The 17,455-nt window shown below is 43.8% G+C and overlaps 1 protein-coding gene across 12 annotated transcripts in view; it reads right to left on the bottom strand.

The window, feature by feature from the left end:
* Positions 1-17,455, bottom strand: part of RALY (RALY heterogeneous nuclear ribonucleoprotein) — a 97,829-nt gene that overhangs the window by 29,414 nt on the left and 50,960 nt on the right. The gene's annotated exons all lie outside the window — the stretch shown is intronic.

Below are 17,455 nucleotides of genomic sequence, written 5' to 3'. Positions count from 1 at the left end.
TGTTATCCCTGGTGGTTTATCCTAGACACATTTCACAGACAAATAAAAACATGGGTATCATGTGGGCTGTCTGAAAGTATGCAGGATCAAGACTGCTTATGACAGGCAGACATAAGGAAATAAGGTCATGCTGTCCTATGAACTAGGTAGAAAATATGATGTTGAGGAAGGGTGGGGAAGGCAGAGAATAAAGTATGTAGGATGTTCAGAGAAAGTAGAGAGTAAAAGGAGCCTTACAGATCCTCTAGAGTAACCAATGGCCTCAGTACTGAATACTCATTATATGCCAGGCCTACCTAGCTAGATGCTGTGGAACCAGAGATGAATAAAGTCCCTGGTTCCTAGGATATGCCGCATGATCTAGAGAATAAAAACCTAGGTCATGTGGCATATCCTTGAGGGTAAATAAGAAAAATTAAGTCTCAGAGAAAGGGACTTGCCCAAGGTAACAAAGTAAGTTAGGGTCAGTGATAGAAAAAGAAAGCAGATCTCTACCATTAGTGATACAGAGAAAGTACAGTGACAAGGCAGCCCTCATGTGGAACAGGCTCCTTACACAGAACATGCCACATAACTCCCATTCAAATTCTACCTACTTGCTTACTTACCACACCTTTGACCTCTGGCAAGTCCTATAACCTATCCAAAGTTTCAGAAAACTTACTACAGAATTGTGGAGAAGATTAAAGAATACACATACAGTGCACAGCAGTAGGCCAATCTTAAGTACTCAAAATATTATTTACCATCAAATAATCCCCAAAACAGTACTTTGAGGCAGGTATTATTAATTTCATAATCAAAAGACTTAGGTTATTTTTCACACCGTCACACTAACTAAATAAGTCAGTACTTCTCAAAACTATTTGTGGTGAAGAACCAGTTTTTTTCTTTTGTTTTGCTTTTTAAACTTCACTTTGAGTAACACAGCTCTAAGCCACTCTTGCCCAACTGTGAACTTCTATGAAACCAAAGCAAAGAAAACATGAAGTTTACTTCATTTCTTTCCAAGTCCTTCAGCCTGATTGTTTTTAGACATTGGTGTCAGACTAATTTACAAAAAACTATCCAATTTTTTTCCTTTTCTTGTCTCTCTCTTAAGAGAGAAGGGGGTAGGCAGACTAAGGACTTGCCACCAAACACTTCTAATGGTGATTTATCTTGGTCTCTGCTCTACGTCATGCTACATCCTACAAGGGAAGACAATCTAGGCTTAATGGGGGGCTGGAACCACTTTCCTGAAGCCTGGGGGTATATTCCTGAAGAGTCTGGTATTCCAGACCCTCTCTCCATACTGTGACAAACACCAGGAAACCAGCCAGGAAGGTGAAAGGGAGAAGAAAAGGTTTTCTCATTTTCTGTCTTGTATCATGGCTGTTTACAAACCAGTCTTCTCTCTCCATCTAGGGAGCTGAGAGGAATGGACACCAGATTCATTCCTGAATGCTACTGTACTTACCTAAGACTATGACTGGGCAAATTGAGTAGCTCTTAACCAGTGCTCAAAGGCACAATTAGTGCACCTTCAATCTTCCATGTGTGTCGTCAAATTTTCATCAGTGTACAAAACTGCTTTTTGCTTTGAGCTTATGTAGTGTTATCTTTCAGCATAACTCAGAGCTGAGTGGGTCATATGACACAGTGTAGAGAGAGGTAAAGCTTGCTGTGTGTAGGAGTTAAATACATGGCTTGACATCAAGCAGGAGCCAAAGCCTGAATCCTTACTCCTGTGTGACAGGACATGGAATGTCGTCAGGAGATACCTGAAACCAAATGCCTTCACTCTGTTACTGAACTGGCTGACATGACCTTTGGGAAGTGTCTATCTTACCTGTAAGATGGAAATAGCAATACATATCTCTAGGGTTGTTAGAGGATAAAATAATTCATGTAAGCATTCACAATAGTGTCCAGCACATCAGAAAGCATGCGAATATATTAGCTCCTGCTGCTACAGGTTAAGTATTCCTTATCCAAATGCTTGGGACAAGAAGCGTTTCAGATTATAGATTTTGGAATATCTGCAGATACTTAACTGGCTGAGCATCCCTAATCTGAAATGCTCCAATGAGCGTTTCCTTTGAATGTGATGTTGGCACTCAGAAAGTTTCCAATTTTGGAGAATTTTGGATTTTCAACTTATGGATGCTCAACCTCAATTATTATTGTTGTTGTTGGAACCTGCAATAACTTTTCCATGTGAGTATAAAAGAGAAGGTGGTCAGTTCTAATGGAATATTAACCTAGAGCTGAACTGTGATCAAGGAAAAAAATACTATCACGGTGGATGCAATAAAGTCTCTTCAAGTGTCTCACCAAAACTCTAGTATTTGGAAATGTGCCTTGAACATAAAAGGAAAGACACTAGAGTAGGTACTTATTAAGTGCTGAATGAATAAACAAATGAGCATATGGAACAATGCAGCTGCCAGAGCTCATAAGGAATACAACTTGAGAAATTAGGTGGAAGAGGACGCTAAGCAAAGGTTCCCACCAAGTCCTCCTTGTGCTTTGAGGACCCTCTAGAGCAGATTGGGCTCCCCTGCTGGGCAACAGGGCCCCAAGGGCTGATATTTCAAGAAGCCCCCAGTTGCTCACTATTCGGTATCTCTGATGGAACTCCCACATTCTGTGGCTGAGTAAGGGTGCAGAAGGCTGTGCCGTGGTAGTGCATCCTGTTCTCATCTCCCAACCTGTATGACAGGGAGGCTTAACTCCTACCACAACAGGCATAGCTCTAAGTTAAATAGTAATGGGGACTTATTAGCTTTGGATTCCTCCTTGCCTGTAAAGCGCTGGGGCCTGAATCCCGTGTCTACTAGCTGTATGATCTGGAAAGGCACTTGACTTTTCTGAGGTTCACAGTTCCCCACCTGTAAAATGGGGATAAAAATCCCTGTAACACAGGTTGTTGTGAGGGTCAAAGGAGATAACATGCTCTGTTACCTGACATGTGCCATGTAAGCATAGACAGGAATACTCCCAGGATGGATAGCTGCTGCAGGTCTTCCTAGACAGAGGCACCCAAGCAGGAAGCCAGTAGGCTGGAAGCAAGGGCTGGATGGTGCACAACTCAGCACTCCAGCCAAGTACTGTGTCCCTCAGGTATCAGGGCAGTTGATTAAAATCCTTTCATGCGGAATCAGTATTTTCCTCATTACAACAATCCTTCTCCTTGAACACACTGAGTGGCACCCCTCACAGCCCCAAAGGCTTCACCCTATAAGACAGCATATGCATCAACATATATCTTAAATTTCCCACATTCAGACAGGGGAAGGAAGGAACGGGTGACCTCTCTCCAGGGTGCTGATCCAAACATAACTTAGGGCTCTAAGCATCATCTCCCACAGTGTCACATGTTTGGTCTACAGGGGACCACTGAGAATGATGCCACAGTCGCAGCCACTCTGCCTTTGTCTCCCTGGTAACAACATTAACTCCACAAACATTACTAAGCATCTGCCTCCTGTGTGATCAATCAAGTGTGCCCCTGCCACCTCCTGTTTAAAATCCTTCAAGGGCTTCCCACCATAAAGAATCAAGTTCAAATCCTTTAATGTGGCTTACAAGCCTCTTCATGAGTTAAGGCTACCAAATCTATACACAACAATCCTCTGAGTGGTTATATGTCATCCACTTTATAAATGAGTAAACCCTAGTGGGTTTAAATCCAGGATCAGCACTTACTAGCTGTGTGACCTTGGACATCTCATTAAACTCCTTGAGCCAATGTTCTCTATTAGGCAAACCCTAGTGCAGAGAGTAAACCCTAGTGCAGAGAACATGCCTAAGGTCAGAGAGTGAACATGTCAATGTGAAATGGGTTCTTCCGAAGGGATGAGTATCATACTCCAAAGGATAGACTCAAGTTCAAAATCACCTTTTCTTGGATTAGTCATTGAGAGGTAAGTATGGGGATAGGGCATTGTATGGTTCAGGTGAACCGTTCCTTTCAGAGAGCAGCTTAGACACTGTCCCTTGTTTGAAGCTGCCACCCTGACCCCTCTCTCACTCCCACAGCAGCAGCATCATTAATAAACTTGGTGTAATGAACAAAATGTTCATTAGCATGTAATACGGTATACATATGCATGCTTATGTCCAAGATGCCCTGCTACCATAAGCTAAGCATCAAACGAAAGCCAACCAATGAACCACTGCAACTTCACAAAAAACAGCCCTCAAAACGACAGGTATAACACACCCAATGCCTAGTGAACTTCTAAACTCATCAATTCAACTGACCATGACAGAAGCAGCTTTGGTATCTATGGTCTTTCCCCCTTGTCATTGTCTTAGAAAGAATTAACCCTTCCCGGCCCCCTTCCCCTCAAAAAGGAGGCACTACACTAAACAAGCTTCTACACTGCAACTGGTTAAAAGAAAAAAAAAAAAGTTTCTCCAAAACTGTAATAGGTGTCTCAGCTGCAGGAGAAAGGGCATGGCTTTGGACAGAGACAGAACAAGGTTTAAATCCAGGATCAGCCACTTACTAGCTGTGTCACCTTGGACATCTCATTAAACTCCATGAACCAATGTTCTCTATTAGGCATACACATTTCCCCCACATACTGTTATTCACCACGCCCTCCTCATTTGGCCTCAATATTTTTAGAATGTAGCCCCCCTCTCTCCATTCTTATTACCATTCTTTAAATAATCCTCTACTGTCACCACAGCAATATTACCATATCATTTCTTTGTTTAAAATGGGTAAGATCAGAGGTTTTGTTTTGTTTTGTTTTGTTTTTTTTGAGACGGAGTCTCGCTCTGTCACCCAGGCTGGAGTGCAGTGGCGCCATCTCGGCTCACTGTAAGCTCCGCCTCCCAGGTTCACGCCATTCTGCCTCAGCCTCCAGAGTAGCTGGGACTACAGGCGCCCGCCACCATGCCCAGCTAATTTTTTGTATCTTCAGTAGAGACGGGGTTTCACCGTGTTAGCCAGGATGGTCTCGATCTCCTGACCTCGTGATCCGCGCGCCTCAGCCTCCCAAAGTGCTGGGATTACAGGCGTGAGCCACCACACCTGGCTGGTTTATTATTTTCAAATTCTTAACCAATAATTCGGGTAAGAATTTGTGCTATTATATTGAGTATGTTTATTATATGAAATTACCATATGAAATCATCTAACCCCCACCCCTCTATGGGACATAACTGTTAGCATGTTCGTGTATTTCCTTCCAGTGTTTTTCTTGCACATTATGTTTGGATTACATGGTTAGATAACTCATTCAACTCTGTAGCCTAATTTTTTCAATTAGCATTATAACACATTATATATACTATAGCATATTTGTCCTTACTGCCGCATAGTTTTCGGTAAGCATCATTTTTTACACTACTGCTTTAAAAACTCGTGGTTTTCCCTGAGTAGATTTATCATAGTTTAGATTGGTGGTCTTTTAGGCTTTTTCCAATTTCTCACTATTATAAACAATAGCATCTGAGGGAAAGCTTATTATATAAACTAGACTATTTCCTTAGGACAGACTCCCAGAAGTGGAATGACTGGTCAAATATATGAACATTTTATTGGCTCTGGCAACACATTGCTTAACTGCTTTCCAAAAGAGTTATACCAATTTACACTGTTATCTCCAATGAATGCCACTTTCATGGCAACCTCGCAGCATCATGTATTACCATATTGGGCAGGTGGTGGGTAGGGAGAGTAGAGGTGAATTAGTAGGGAAAATCAAATCCTCATTATTGTTTTCATGTACATGTGAAGATGTATAGTCTACTGTGTTTACTAGCTTTTGAGTCTACAAAGTTTTGAGTGCCATGAAGTTACTGTAGGTTCCTAGGTAGAGGAATAACATGCTAAAATGATTTACTCATTTATCAAAAAATAATTTATTGTCCACCTATTACTGCCAGACACTGTATAAAACTACAGAGGTTAATAAAGTACAATCTCCCCCCTGGAAGAATTTATAGTCCAGTCAGTGGTGAAAACCTCAAGAAAACCAGAACCTATGTTTCATCTTGATGAGGTCTATGACAGGAGCAACTAGGAACTTGGAGGCATGTCAATTACCTAAGGGACAGAAAGAAAGGGAGAAGACTCAGACAAGAAGAGTCAACAGTAAGTTTCAATCTTGTCCTGAAGGATGAGTTGAAGTTAACCCACACACAGGTAAGAGAGTACATTTAAGAGGAAACAGCATAAGGAAAGTTACAGAAGTTTGACAGAGATCCCACATTTAATGAATAATATGATGTATTGTGGTTTGCCCAGAGTCTAGGATGTAACAAGAAATGATGCCGATGATACTAGAGCGCCTAGCCGAGATCAGATCAGAAAGGGCTTTGTGGACACTGAAGAGTGAGCCATCACCCATTCTGATGTCGTATGCAGCCCAGTGCTCAGTAAGGAGGCACTTGTAAGTCCCTACAGCTTCTGAGCATCTGAACCACCAATCCAACCCCTGAGCAGAGCATCCCATCTTGTGCCAAACTCTTTTTGTCTCATGTATTAGTCTCCTCTCCTCAAGCAACATAGAGATTTTTGGGCACATTGCTAGACATGTGGTGGAAGCACCAATAGTGCCCATGGATCCATTAATTGGAGGTAATATATGCAATAAGACATATACTCCACGAAGCCCTAGCTGCCCTGGCAATAGCCCCTGCCAATCTCGGCAGTGACTTTCTGCCTCAGAAAGCTACCTCCCCCATTCTTGCTCATTCTGCCAAATAAAAAAATGTGCCTGGGTACAAGAAGCTATAAAGTATGTGATAACTATGGAGCACATCGGGTGGCCAGGAGGGAGGCTGGGCGGACATAAATCCTTCCCCACAGTATAGTCCTCAAGCCAAGGACTCCCTTAGCCCTACCTGCACTTTTGGAACACCCCCTACCCATAAAAATACAATAGGTTTTTCCAGTCGAGCACGTTAAAAGTCTCTTTTGAGTAGCTGCTGACTAAGAAAATGTATTGCTACTTTCTACATTAATAACAGCGACTTTAATGATGTCAAAGATATTAACAGGTTTATTATTTTAACAATCAATATAATAGCAAGGCATTCTTGCCCTGCTAGTTGTGGTATGAGCCGTGGGCAGTGGGGTCTGATGTGCTGGCTAAGATCCACCTGAGGAGACTGTATTAAAATACTCTGTTTCAGTGTCATCTCTCCTCCCAGACTAACTGTGAATTCCTGGACAGCAGGGACCACAGTCTATTTCATCTTGGCATCCCCACTGCCATCAGAACAGGCTCTAGCCCACAGTGGGTGCTTAGGGAGTATCTGCTGAATTGAACTCCAGCAGAGCCACATACCACAGCCCCCATGCCCCACCCCTGCTTCCTTCCTTATCTATGCTGTTTAAGATACAAAGCGGCAGGCTGCACAGATGCTAAAGCCAGGAAAAGTTGGAGAGAGACAGGAAGGCAATATCTTTGCAACAGCCCAATCCACCCCAGCATTTAGGAAAGAATGTAATATAAATGATCATTATATTAATTGCTTATTACATGGAAGATACATTGCTAAGTATTTAAATTCTCATCCTTACAACTCTTTGAGGTAAGAATTATATCAAGGTCACAATGGCTCTTTTTGGGGTTGTTTTAGGAAAATGACTCTGGAATCAGACTACCTGGGGTCCAAATCCCAGCTCTACTATACGTTGGCTGTATGATCCTGGGTAAATGATTTAACCTCTCTGTGCCTGGTTTTCTCATTTGTAAAAATGGGAATAATATTACAGTACTTTCTCCATAAGGCTGTTGTGAGAATTCAATGAGATAACGTTAAGATAATGCAAGTTAAGTGCTCAGGAATTTTCTAAATGAAAATGGTATTACTATTGCCCCCATTTAACAGATAGCTCAAAATATCATACTCAACATTGAGTAAGGTTAAGAGGGAGACAGCTTCATCAATAAAGTACGACTGGAACCAATTTCTTTCTTTCTTTCTTTCTTTCTTTTTTGTGACAGTCTCATTCTGTCACCCAGGCTGGAGTGTGACCTCAGCTCACTGCAACCTCCACCTCCCACGTTCAAGCGATTCTTGTGCCTCAGCCCCCCAAGTAGCTGGGATGCCAGGCATGCACCACCACGCCTGGCTAATTTTTGTATTTTTAGTAGAGACAAGGTTTCACCACGTTGGTCAGGCTGGTCTCGAACGCCTGACCTCAAGTGATCCACCTGCCTCAGCCTCCCGAAGTGCTGGGATTACAGGCTTGAGCCACCATGCCCAGCCTGGAACCAATTTCTGATCTGGCAGTGGTGGCTGGGGCCAGGAGTTTTCTGAGTACAAACCCACTGATGTGACGTCCCTGTAGAAAACTCTTCGGGAAAGCTTTTGTATCCCACCCCGTAGGCAGATCCAGCCACTCACTCCTCTGGACCCAGATACTCTCTGCTGACCTCTACTGCAACATCTGCTGCACTTTTGTATTTACACATCTGTCTCCCTCCATTAAATTCTGAACTCCTTGAAGGCAGAGACTATTTTATTAATCTTTGCAATCCCAGCCTCCAGCACTACACTAGCAACCAGTGAAATTTCTGCTAGTGAACAGGTGAAAAAATCCTAGGTGGGCGTTTTTCAGTAAATGGTTTCCCAAGGTACGTGATACAACAACTCCTTAACAGTGAACCGTGTAGCTGATGTTTGTGAGATGAGCTCAAATTCCTCATCCATCAGCAGAATAGAAGGAGATGTAAGACACTGATGAGAAAGAAAATAAAGGAGAAGGCAGAGTGAGAAGCTGGGGGTCACTGGCATCATTGTTCAGTATACTACAGGGAGCAAAGGCAACAAAAGCTTGAGTCTGCAGCCCAGAGACTACTGAATCTGGGCTTTCTGTAGTGGGTAGTATGTATAAGGACAGCAGCAAAGGCCAGAAAATGCCATCCTTGTCAGCAATATCAATAGTTACAGAGATCCAGCCTTCCCTCTCTTTATTATCTGGTCACCCTGAGATGAAGCCCAACCACTGGCCCCACCAAGCTATCTTAATGGAAAGAATACTGGGCAAAGAGTTAGGAGACCATAAGTTGATCCCTGAGAATGTACTAAAATTTTCAATTAATAAATATTTCTTGGCTAGGCATGGTGGCTCACGCCTGTAATCCTAATACTTTGGGAGGCCAAAGCAGGAGGACTGCTTGAGCTCAGGAGTTCAAGACCAGTCTGGGCAATATAGTGAGAGCCTGTCTCTAAAAACAATTAAAAAATTAGCCGGACATGGTGGTACATGTTTGTAGTCCCAGTTACTTGGGGGGCTGAGGTGGGAGGACTGCTTGAGCCCAGAAGGTTGGACCTGCAGTGAGCCATGACTGTGCCATTGCACTACAGCCTGGGTGACACAGCGAGGCCTTGTCACAAAAAAAAAAAAAAAAATTATTGAACATCTACTAAATGTTGGCCTTGCACTAGGCACTTGTGAAAAGGGTCTATCACTAATTTGCCGTCAAACCCTGGACAAGTCACCATCTCTTTTCTGAACCTTAACGTCCTCATGTGATACATGGAAAAGAACCTCTATGTCACAGGATTGTGTTGTGATCAGATGTGCTTTGAACAATCTACCATATAAACTTGCAAATTTAAAGGTGATATTTTTGGGCTGGATGTGGTGGCTCACACCTGTAATCCCAGCACTTTGGGAGGCCGAGGCGGGCGGATCACCTGAGGTCAGGAGTTTGAGATCAGCCTGGCCAACATGGCGAAACCCCATCTCTACTAAAAATACAAAAAAATTAGCCAGGTGTGGTGGTGCATGCCTGTAGCCCCAGCTACTCGGAAGGCTAAGGCACAAGAATCGCTTGAACCAGGGAGGGGGAGGTTGCCGTGAGTCGCGATCACACCACTGCCCTCCAGCCTGGGCAACAGAGTGAAAAAAAAAAAAAAAGTTTCTTTTTAAACTTGATTTGATCTTAACTAGAGGGCTTAGTAAAATGCAAGGATAGCCCCACTAAATGCCAAAGCCAACTTCCTCTGCCACTGTCTGGATAGAAATCCAGCAGAACATTCCTACCCCCTCAATTTTGTGATGGAGACGGTGACAGAGGAGCAGAAACTTGACACATTCTCTTCAAACCCCTCTCAGGATCTTTTTTATATTACTGGTGTCAGAGCTTAGTTCTTAGTAGGAGCTGGACTGTGGGCCTACTGGATGAGTCCCCCAGATATAACTCAAATTTCTTACAGCAGGAAGAACAGAGTTCGACTTTGCACGGTAAGGGCACCTTTCCAGTTACTGAGATAATTACTTGACCCCTGGTCCTTCAACTGTTTGGAAACATCTGATGGCCATTAAGCCTGTTGTTTCCTCATTTTCCTGCCTACTGGGATAAACACATCAAAACAGAAAGCTTGATGCTCTAACAATGCTCTCTGATTAGTGGTTTGCAGGATCCTCTGTAATTTTAGGATTTGCTGGCTAGAAAAGGAACAATAGTGGAGTACAAATTATGGTGTGGCCTAGGAAAAAGTTAGGCACCCTGAGATTTAGACTTGGTTCTGCCACGGACTGTAGACCTTGGTTACAGACCTTAAGCTTCCCTCATCTTAAAAATTAAAGAACTGGACTGAGTCAGTTACATGAAATCTTCCACGGAAAACCAGGGTTCCTCAAGACGTTAATGAGAGTTCCTCAAAAAAGGGGCTCCAAGGTTAAATAAGAGGAAATTTGGCATATTCCACTCTCAACTCGTTCCCAAGAGACACACACAATAAGGGTCTGCAAAGTCAGCGGGAAAGAAATTTACTTATTAGCATTATTCAATCTGATGTTTCCCAAATTATTAACATCTCTTCTGAGGAAGACACAATTTGAGGAAGACACACTGGGACAGATCTCTAGGGTCCCTGTCAGCTCTAACCTACTGTGATTTGCATCAGGAGTACTTAGCCAGTGCCTGGAGCACCCTGCTTCCCTTCTTATCCAGTTCTCTTAACCTAGTGAGGCATTTAAACGATACTCTGGTTAATGAGAATTTATTATATGTAGTCCATTTTACTGTAGTGAAAGTATCAGGCTGGGCGCAGTGGCTCACACCTGTAATCCCAGCACTTTGGGAGGCCAAGGCACCTGGATCACGAGGTCAGGAGATGGAGACCATCCTGGCAAACACGGTGAAAACCCGTCTCTACTAAACAACAACAACAACAAAAATTAGCCGGGTGTGGTGGCGGGCGCCTGTAGCCCCAGCTACTGGGGAGGCTGAGGCAGGAGAATGGCATGAACCCAGGGGGCGGAGCTTGCAGTGAGCGGAGATCGCGCCACTGCACTCCAGCCTGGGCAACAGAGCGAGACTCTGTCTCAAAAACAAAAAAAAAGTATCAAATTTCAAAGACTCAGAGTGCAATATACTGAAAACGCTATCCTATGAGATAGGATACCTGCAGTTACTAAGCTCCTAACACGTGTTCTGTACTGTGCTAGCACTTTCCATTAATTATATCATTAAATCCATACACAACCATAAGGAGTAGACATTGTTATCCTCGTATTACAGAGAAGGAAACTGAGCTCAGAGAGGCCAAGTAACTTGCCAAAGGTCACACAACTAGAAAGTGGCGAGCACCAGATTTCAAACCCAGGAGTACTCATTTTCCAAATCTTGGTTCTGTTTTGGGCTCTGCCACCATGACTATCAGATGGTCCCTAACTCTCTTTAAAGCTTCCTGGGCCTTAGTTTCCTCAACTGTCAGGTGGGAATAGTAATCCTTACACTGCTTCCCTCACAGAGTTGCTCTAAGGTTCAAAAGCAGTAACACGTATGAAAGAGGTCTGTAATATATAAAGATGTGAATATTAGGGGCATTTGAAACATCATGAATAAACGTTGCTATTTCTGTTCATGAATTTTAAGCTGTTTGTTCTTGCAAGGTTCCCAGTCATCCCTTCCCAAATAGTGCTCCTTAAAATTTTCATCAGGATTTTGAATAAACAGGAAATATGTCCATTTCTCTCAGTATTGATTACTCTCTAGGCTGTCTGACAGACTCACACTAAATTGCCAATCTGCTTCTTAGGAGTCAGGAGTGAAAACATCAGAGTGGGTGAGAAGAGCCTGGTGGGAGGCCTGTGAGCTGGGAGTTATCTGAATAGAGATAGCATACTGGCTGTGGGGCTAGACTCCTTACCATCATCTTGGAACATGGCTGGGAAGTAGGTCCAAAGGGTCATTTGGACAGCAGATCCCAGCAGCCTCTGTATGATATCTGTCCAGGAGACTAACCCCATTATATGGGATGGCAAGAGGGGGAGGTGACTGGAAATGAGAAATGGGACCAGGCTGACCAGCTACACTCTCAGATAGAGACTACCCTGACAAAGGCCTAGGCACAGACACAGAAGTAGTTGGGTGCAGGGCTCTCAATTCATCCTTTAACCCTGCCTGATATCACATCCTCATAACCCACATTGCTGTGGCCATCTGCTCCCTCTAGTTTCTGGCAGATTAAGGCCAAAAACAACAGCAAAGCATTTTTGGATCAAAATCCTGCCTGGGGACAGAGAAGTAAATAATACAAGTCCCTGTTCTTAAGTAAGGCACTGGACCAAGATGGTTTGAGCCTAACTAGAGGCTCTCTTGCATAGCAAAGTCTCTGGCACATGGGTTATATTCAAGAATTGTTTGAACCGAACTGAATCAAAGAAACCTACATTCTGCAAGTTAAGAGCACCTGTTTGGTGTCAGGAGCCCAAAACTTCTAGATTCAATCCTGGTTCTGACATGTACAATTCAGGGACTCTGGACCTCAGTTTGCCCATCTGTAAAGCGCACTTTGTCTATCCCACAAGTTGCTATGAGTAGCCAATGAAGTAGTGGCTCAGTAAATGGCACTCTGTAAATGGCATGAGATGGAACAGCAGCAGCTGATGGGAGCACGGGCGCACATGATCTTAAAAGTTTAGAGTCCAGCCTGAAGAAGACCTGAAATAAGCTCCTTTCTTTCTCCCCAGTCAGCTTAGATCTGCTTTTCAAACACAGTAGACATTCTCTGCATTTCTGGTGACTGTGAAAAGGGGAAGGGGATAATTTGCCACTAAGTAGGGGATAGAAAGAAAGGTTGCCATCTTTATACTTTTCAAAATAAGAGCACGGGATTTGGATTTATAATCCTAACTTTTGTTAATCAAAAGCTGTGAAACTATGAACAAGCCTCAACCTCTCTCAGTTTCCTCATCTGTACATTGTGGGGAAATTTCCTAAGTCATAAGATTGCAGTTAAGGTTCAATGAATTAATGATGTCAAAAGTGTTTTGAAATCCACAAAATGCCAAACAAACGCCAATCATTACAAAGTTGTCTGTCTTCTCATCAGTACCAGCTACATAGGACAGTGGTTATTTACCATTTGACAGGTGAGATCATCAAAGCCCAGAGAAAGTGCTTAAAGTAACACACAGCTCAATTCTGACTTCTTACAGCAGAGGTAACTGTTCCTTTACTACAGGGGTTCTTAATTAGCCTGCTTGCCTCATTAAACTGACAGATCTCTGAGGGAGGGGACTACATACATCTTACACATTTCTGTACCCCAGTGCCCATCATGGCACACCTAAAAGATGTGAAGTGTTACTAGAATGATGACTAACATATTGGTAGCAGAAACATATCTAGAACTCAGGACTCCTAATCCCAGATCCAGGGTTCTTTACAACCATACAGTGGCCCAAACCTCATAGACTCGACTTGCCTTAACATCTCATCTCTTCCTCAATTCTCCACTCTAGCAAGATTCAACTTTCCCTTCAGAGCCTGGCTTTCATAGATGCCAAAGCCAGGCTCTGAAGGGAAAGTTGAATCTGGCTTTCATAGATGCCAGTTCCTCAGCCATAACCTTCTTCATCTCTCCTTGCTGAGCTAATTCCTATCCATCTCTCAGACTTGGAGGCCTTTCTAATCTCTCCTAATACTGGGTCAGGTATTTACTTTCCTCCATGGCTGTTTTGTTTATCACAGAATCCTGGCACACAGAATGTGTTAAAAGTATCTGTTGAAGGCTGAATGAATGAAACACTGGGTGTAGAAATCCAAAGGTGATGCAGAGAAAATATATATATATATTTTTTGAGACGGAGTCTCGCTGTCTCCCAGGCTGGAGTGCAGTGGCGCGATCTCGGCTCACTGCAAGCTCTGCCTCCAGGGTTCACGCCATTCTCCTGCCTCGGCTTCCCGAGTAGCTGGGACTACAGGCGCCCGCCACCACGCCCGGCTAATTTTTTGTATTTTTAGTGGAGATGGAGTTTCACCGTGTTAGCCAGGATGGTCTTGATCTCCTGACCTCGTGATCCGCCCGCCTCAGCCTCCCAAAGTGCTGGGATTACAGGCGTGAGCCACCACGCCCGGCTGCAGAGAAAATATTCTTGACCTGGAAGTCATGCAGCCTGACTGATTCTAATTCTAACTCCACTACTAATGCGTTTCGTGATCTTGAGCAAGTCCCAGTTCTTCTTTGGACCATCTATAAATGAGTTACACTGTATGATCTCAGAAGGTCCCTCCATTGTTAAAAGCATATGAGACTCAGACTCATGTGAAGTCCTAGGGATGAGGAGATTCCAAAGCCAGCTATATGCTCCATAGCATAGGAGACCCAACACTCTCATCCCCCCAGGAGCACGAGAGACACACGACTCTGCTGTCAGGAGCCTCCCAGCCCATTGGTTTACTTAATTCCTCTTGATGAAGTGCCAAGAATAAATCGTAGGTGAGCAGCAGAGCATTTTAATGAGTCCAGAGCCTAATGAATCTTTTCCTTCCTGTGTCAATTAGAATTTCAAAACTAGGATCCCCAAGGACCAATTTATTGGGAACAGAGAGAAGAAGCCTTTTGTTCATCAGCAGCTGCCTGAGCTACCTGCTCTGCTCCTGTATCTCTGCTGTGTAACAATCCTGCTTACTCAGATACAACATCTGGCACAATGAAGCCTGGCCTGGAGGCTCCTTCTTGCCCAACATTTCTGGGGTCTGAACTTGAGGAAGGAAACAAGGGGTCCAGGGTATTTCTGAGGGCAAAGGTGGGGTTAGGGGTTGGTCAGGGAATCAGAGCAGTGCTCACGTTGCTGCTATCTCCTAGGGATACTGGCCTTCAAAGAGCTAACAGCCACAGATCACCAGGCTACTCACCCAACTAAGTATCTGGTATTGTGTGGCACCTATTTACCTGTTATTTTAAATCCTCACAACCTCAAAAGCAGATATCAACCACATCATTTTAGAGAAAAGGAAAAAGAGGATCTGAGAGCTAAAGGATCAGCCTAAGGAACACAATTATTACAGTAAATGGCAGAGAAGGATTTGAACTCAGGTCGGTACGACTCCGAAGACTAAAGCTCTATCAAACCAATACAACTCTGCCAAGAGCTGATGTCTTGAATGGCAGAGATGGCCCATGGTCAGCCATACACACATTAGGCATTTGCCACCAACACACTGTCTTTTGCCCAGGCACATGCAAGAGTGGCTGAGCATCACCAGTCCTTCCACTCAATGGAGCTGGCAATCCTCCAACCCTAGAAGATAATCCAAGCAGAGTCACCATCAACACTGCCCCCTGCTCCTACCCCAGAAACCTTTTATTTGCGAGGAATTTCCAATTCTTGATCTAATGGCTCCCATGCACCCAGTTCTCCACCTCCCATACTGTCCGCTCTAAGTCACACAGGGCCAGCCCGGGTACTACTGCTCTGTATTCAACAAAGACACATTTTCCAAGGTCAGCAGATTAGCAAGTCAGGTTTCCAAATGTAACTAGTGTTGAATTTTAGGGCTCTAGTGTGAAAAACACATTAAGAGTAGAGGTCAAGGCCGGGCACGGTGGCTCACACCTGTAATCCCCCCCACTTTGGGAGGCTGAGGTGGGAGGATCACCTGAGGTCAGTAGTTCGAAACCAGCCTGACCAACATGGAGAAACCCCATCTCTACTAAAAATACAAAATTAGTCAGGCATGGTGGCACATGCCTATAATCCCAGCTACTCAGGAGGCTGAGGCAGGAGAATTGCTTCAACCCAAGAGGTGGAGGCTGCAGTGAGCCGAGGTCACACCATTGCACTCCAGCCTGGGCGACAAGAGCGAAACTCCATCTCAAAATAAAAAAAAAAGAGTGGAGGTCCAGTGACTTGTCCAAGTTTACACAGCTAGAAAATCACAAAGCAACAACCGGAACACAGGTATACACTGAATCCTAACCTGGCCTCTATCTACACACAACAAGAATAACAAATACATAAAAAATGAGATCAGTGCTTTTTAAAAATTAACTTTTTATTTGGAGACAACTATGGAATCACTTGCAGTGGTAAGTCCTTTTAAAAGCACTGGACACTTAGCAAAGTGCCGGTCACATAGAAACCCTCCCAAGAAATGTTACCTATTAAGTATTAGGAAAAAGGCAAAGGGCATTCAGAAGGCACCTTTGAGGAGGAGTGAATAAGAGTTTCTCTTTACCCAATGCTTAAAGTATGTACACATACAATACCTTAAATAATCCTTCCAATGACCCCATGAAGCAGGTGTTAATAGCCTCATTTACAAACAGGAAAACCACTCCCAGAAGTCAAGTTACTTGTCTAAGATTTCTTTGGTCCCAGCATGTGCCAAAGCTGGGATTCAAATCCAACTATATCCAACTCCAAACTTTATCCTCTTTCCACATTGCTTCTTTGGAGATAAGACTGGGGCTGGGCTTCAAAGACAAGCCTCCTGGATACAGACCGGTGGTTAAGAGCAGGCTGCCAGTTCAGGTGTGGAAATAATAGCATGAGCAAGGATGCAGAGTTAGCAACATGTCTTTGCAGAGGGTAGTAGTTCAAAGACACCGGCCTGAATCAAACAGTAAATTCACATGACAAAGACCAAACAAAAAGCTAAAGTGAGGGCAGGTGGCACAGGGTCCTGGAATGCTGCTAGCTGCTTGTGTCAATTACATGGGTCACAACTTGATTCCCTTCCGCTGGAAACTGTAAGAAAAGGGGAACGGCACACAGAAAATGAAGAGCCAGACACCAGACGGCAAGAGAACTGGGGAAAAGAAATCAAGTTTTACTCCTAACTAGGTAAGTAGCCTTGAGCAGGCCAATTTCCCTCTGTGGATTTCTAATACCAGGGATTTAACTAAAAGATGTCCAAGGACCACTCTAGCCATGACCTTCCAGAAATCACTCTATTACCAAATCATGTGAGCAAATGTAGGTCTGAGAAATGGGAGAGAGCTACATGAGGGAGAAGAAAATGAAGATATTAAATGGGATTCAAGTTAATATTGGCCAAAAGACAGAAGATGGCAGGGAGCAAAGGAAGGGAGCCTGAACCAGAACGTTCCCAATCCTGGTCTGGCTCATAACTTGCTGTGTGATCCTGGCTACATGCCAACTTCATTTCCTCATCAGCCCAATGGACCTCGGGGCCCTATGTTCTGGCCTCAGCTGCCCACTCTCCAACCTTATCTCCTGCCTCTTTCCTCTTTACTG

The sequence above is a fragment of the Gorilla gorilla genome, chromosome 21 (genome assembly GCF_029281585.2).
Source record: "Gorilla gorilla gorilla isolate KB3781 chromosome 21, NHGRI_mGorGor1-v2.1_pri, whole genome shotgun sequence".
Taxonomy (NCBI): Eukaryota; Metazoa; Chordata; class Mammalia; order Primates; family Hominidae; genus Gorilla; species Gorilla gorilla.
This window is presented reverse-complemented; position numbering and strand designations above follow the sequence as displayed.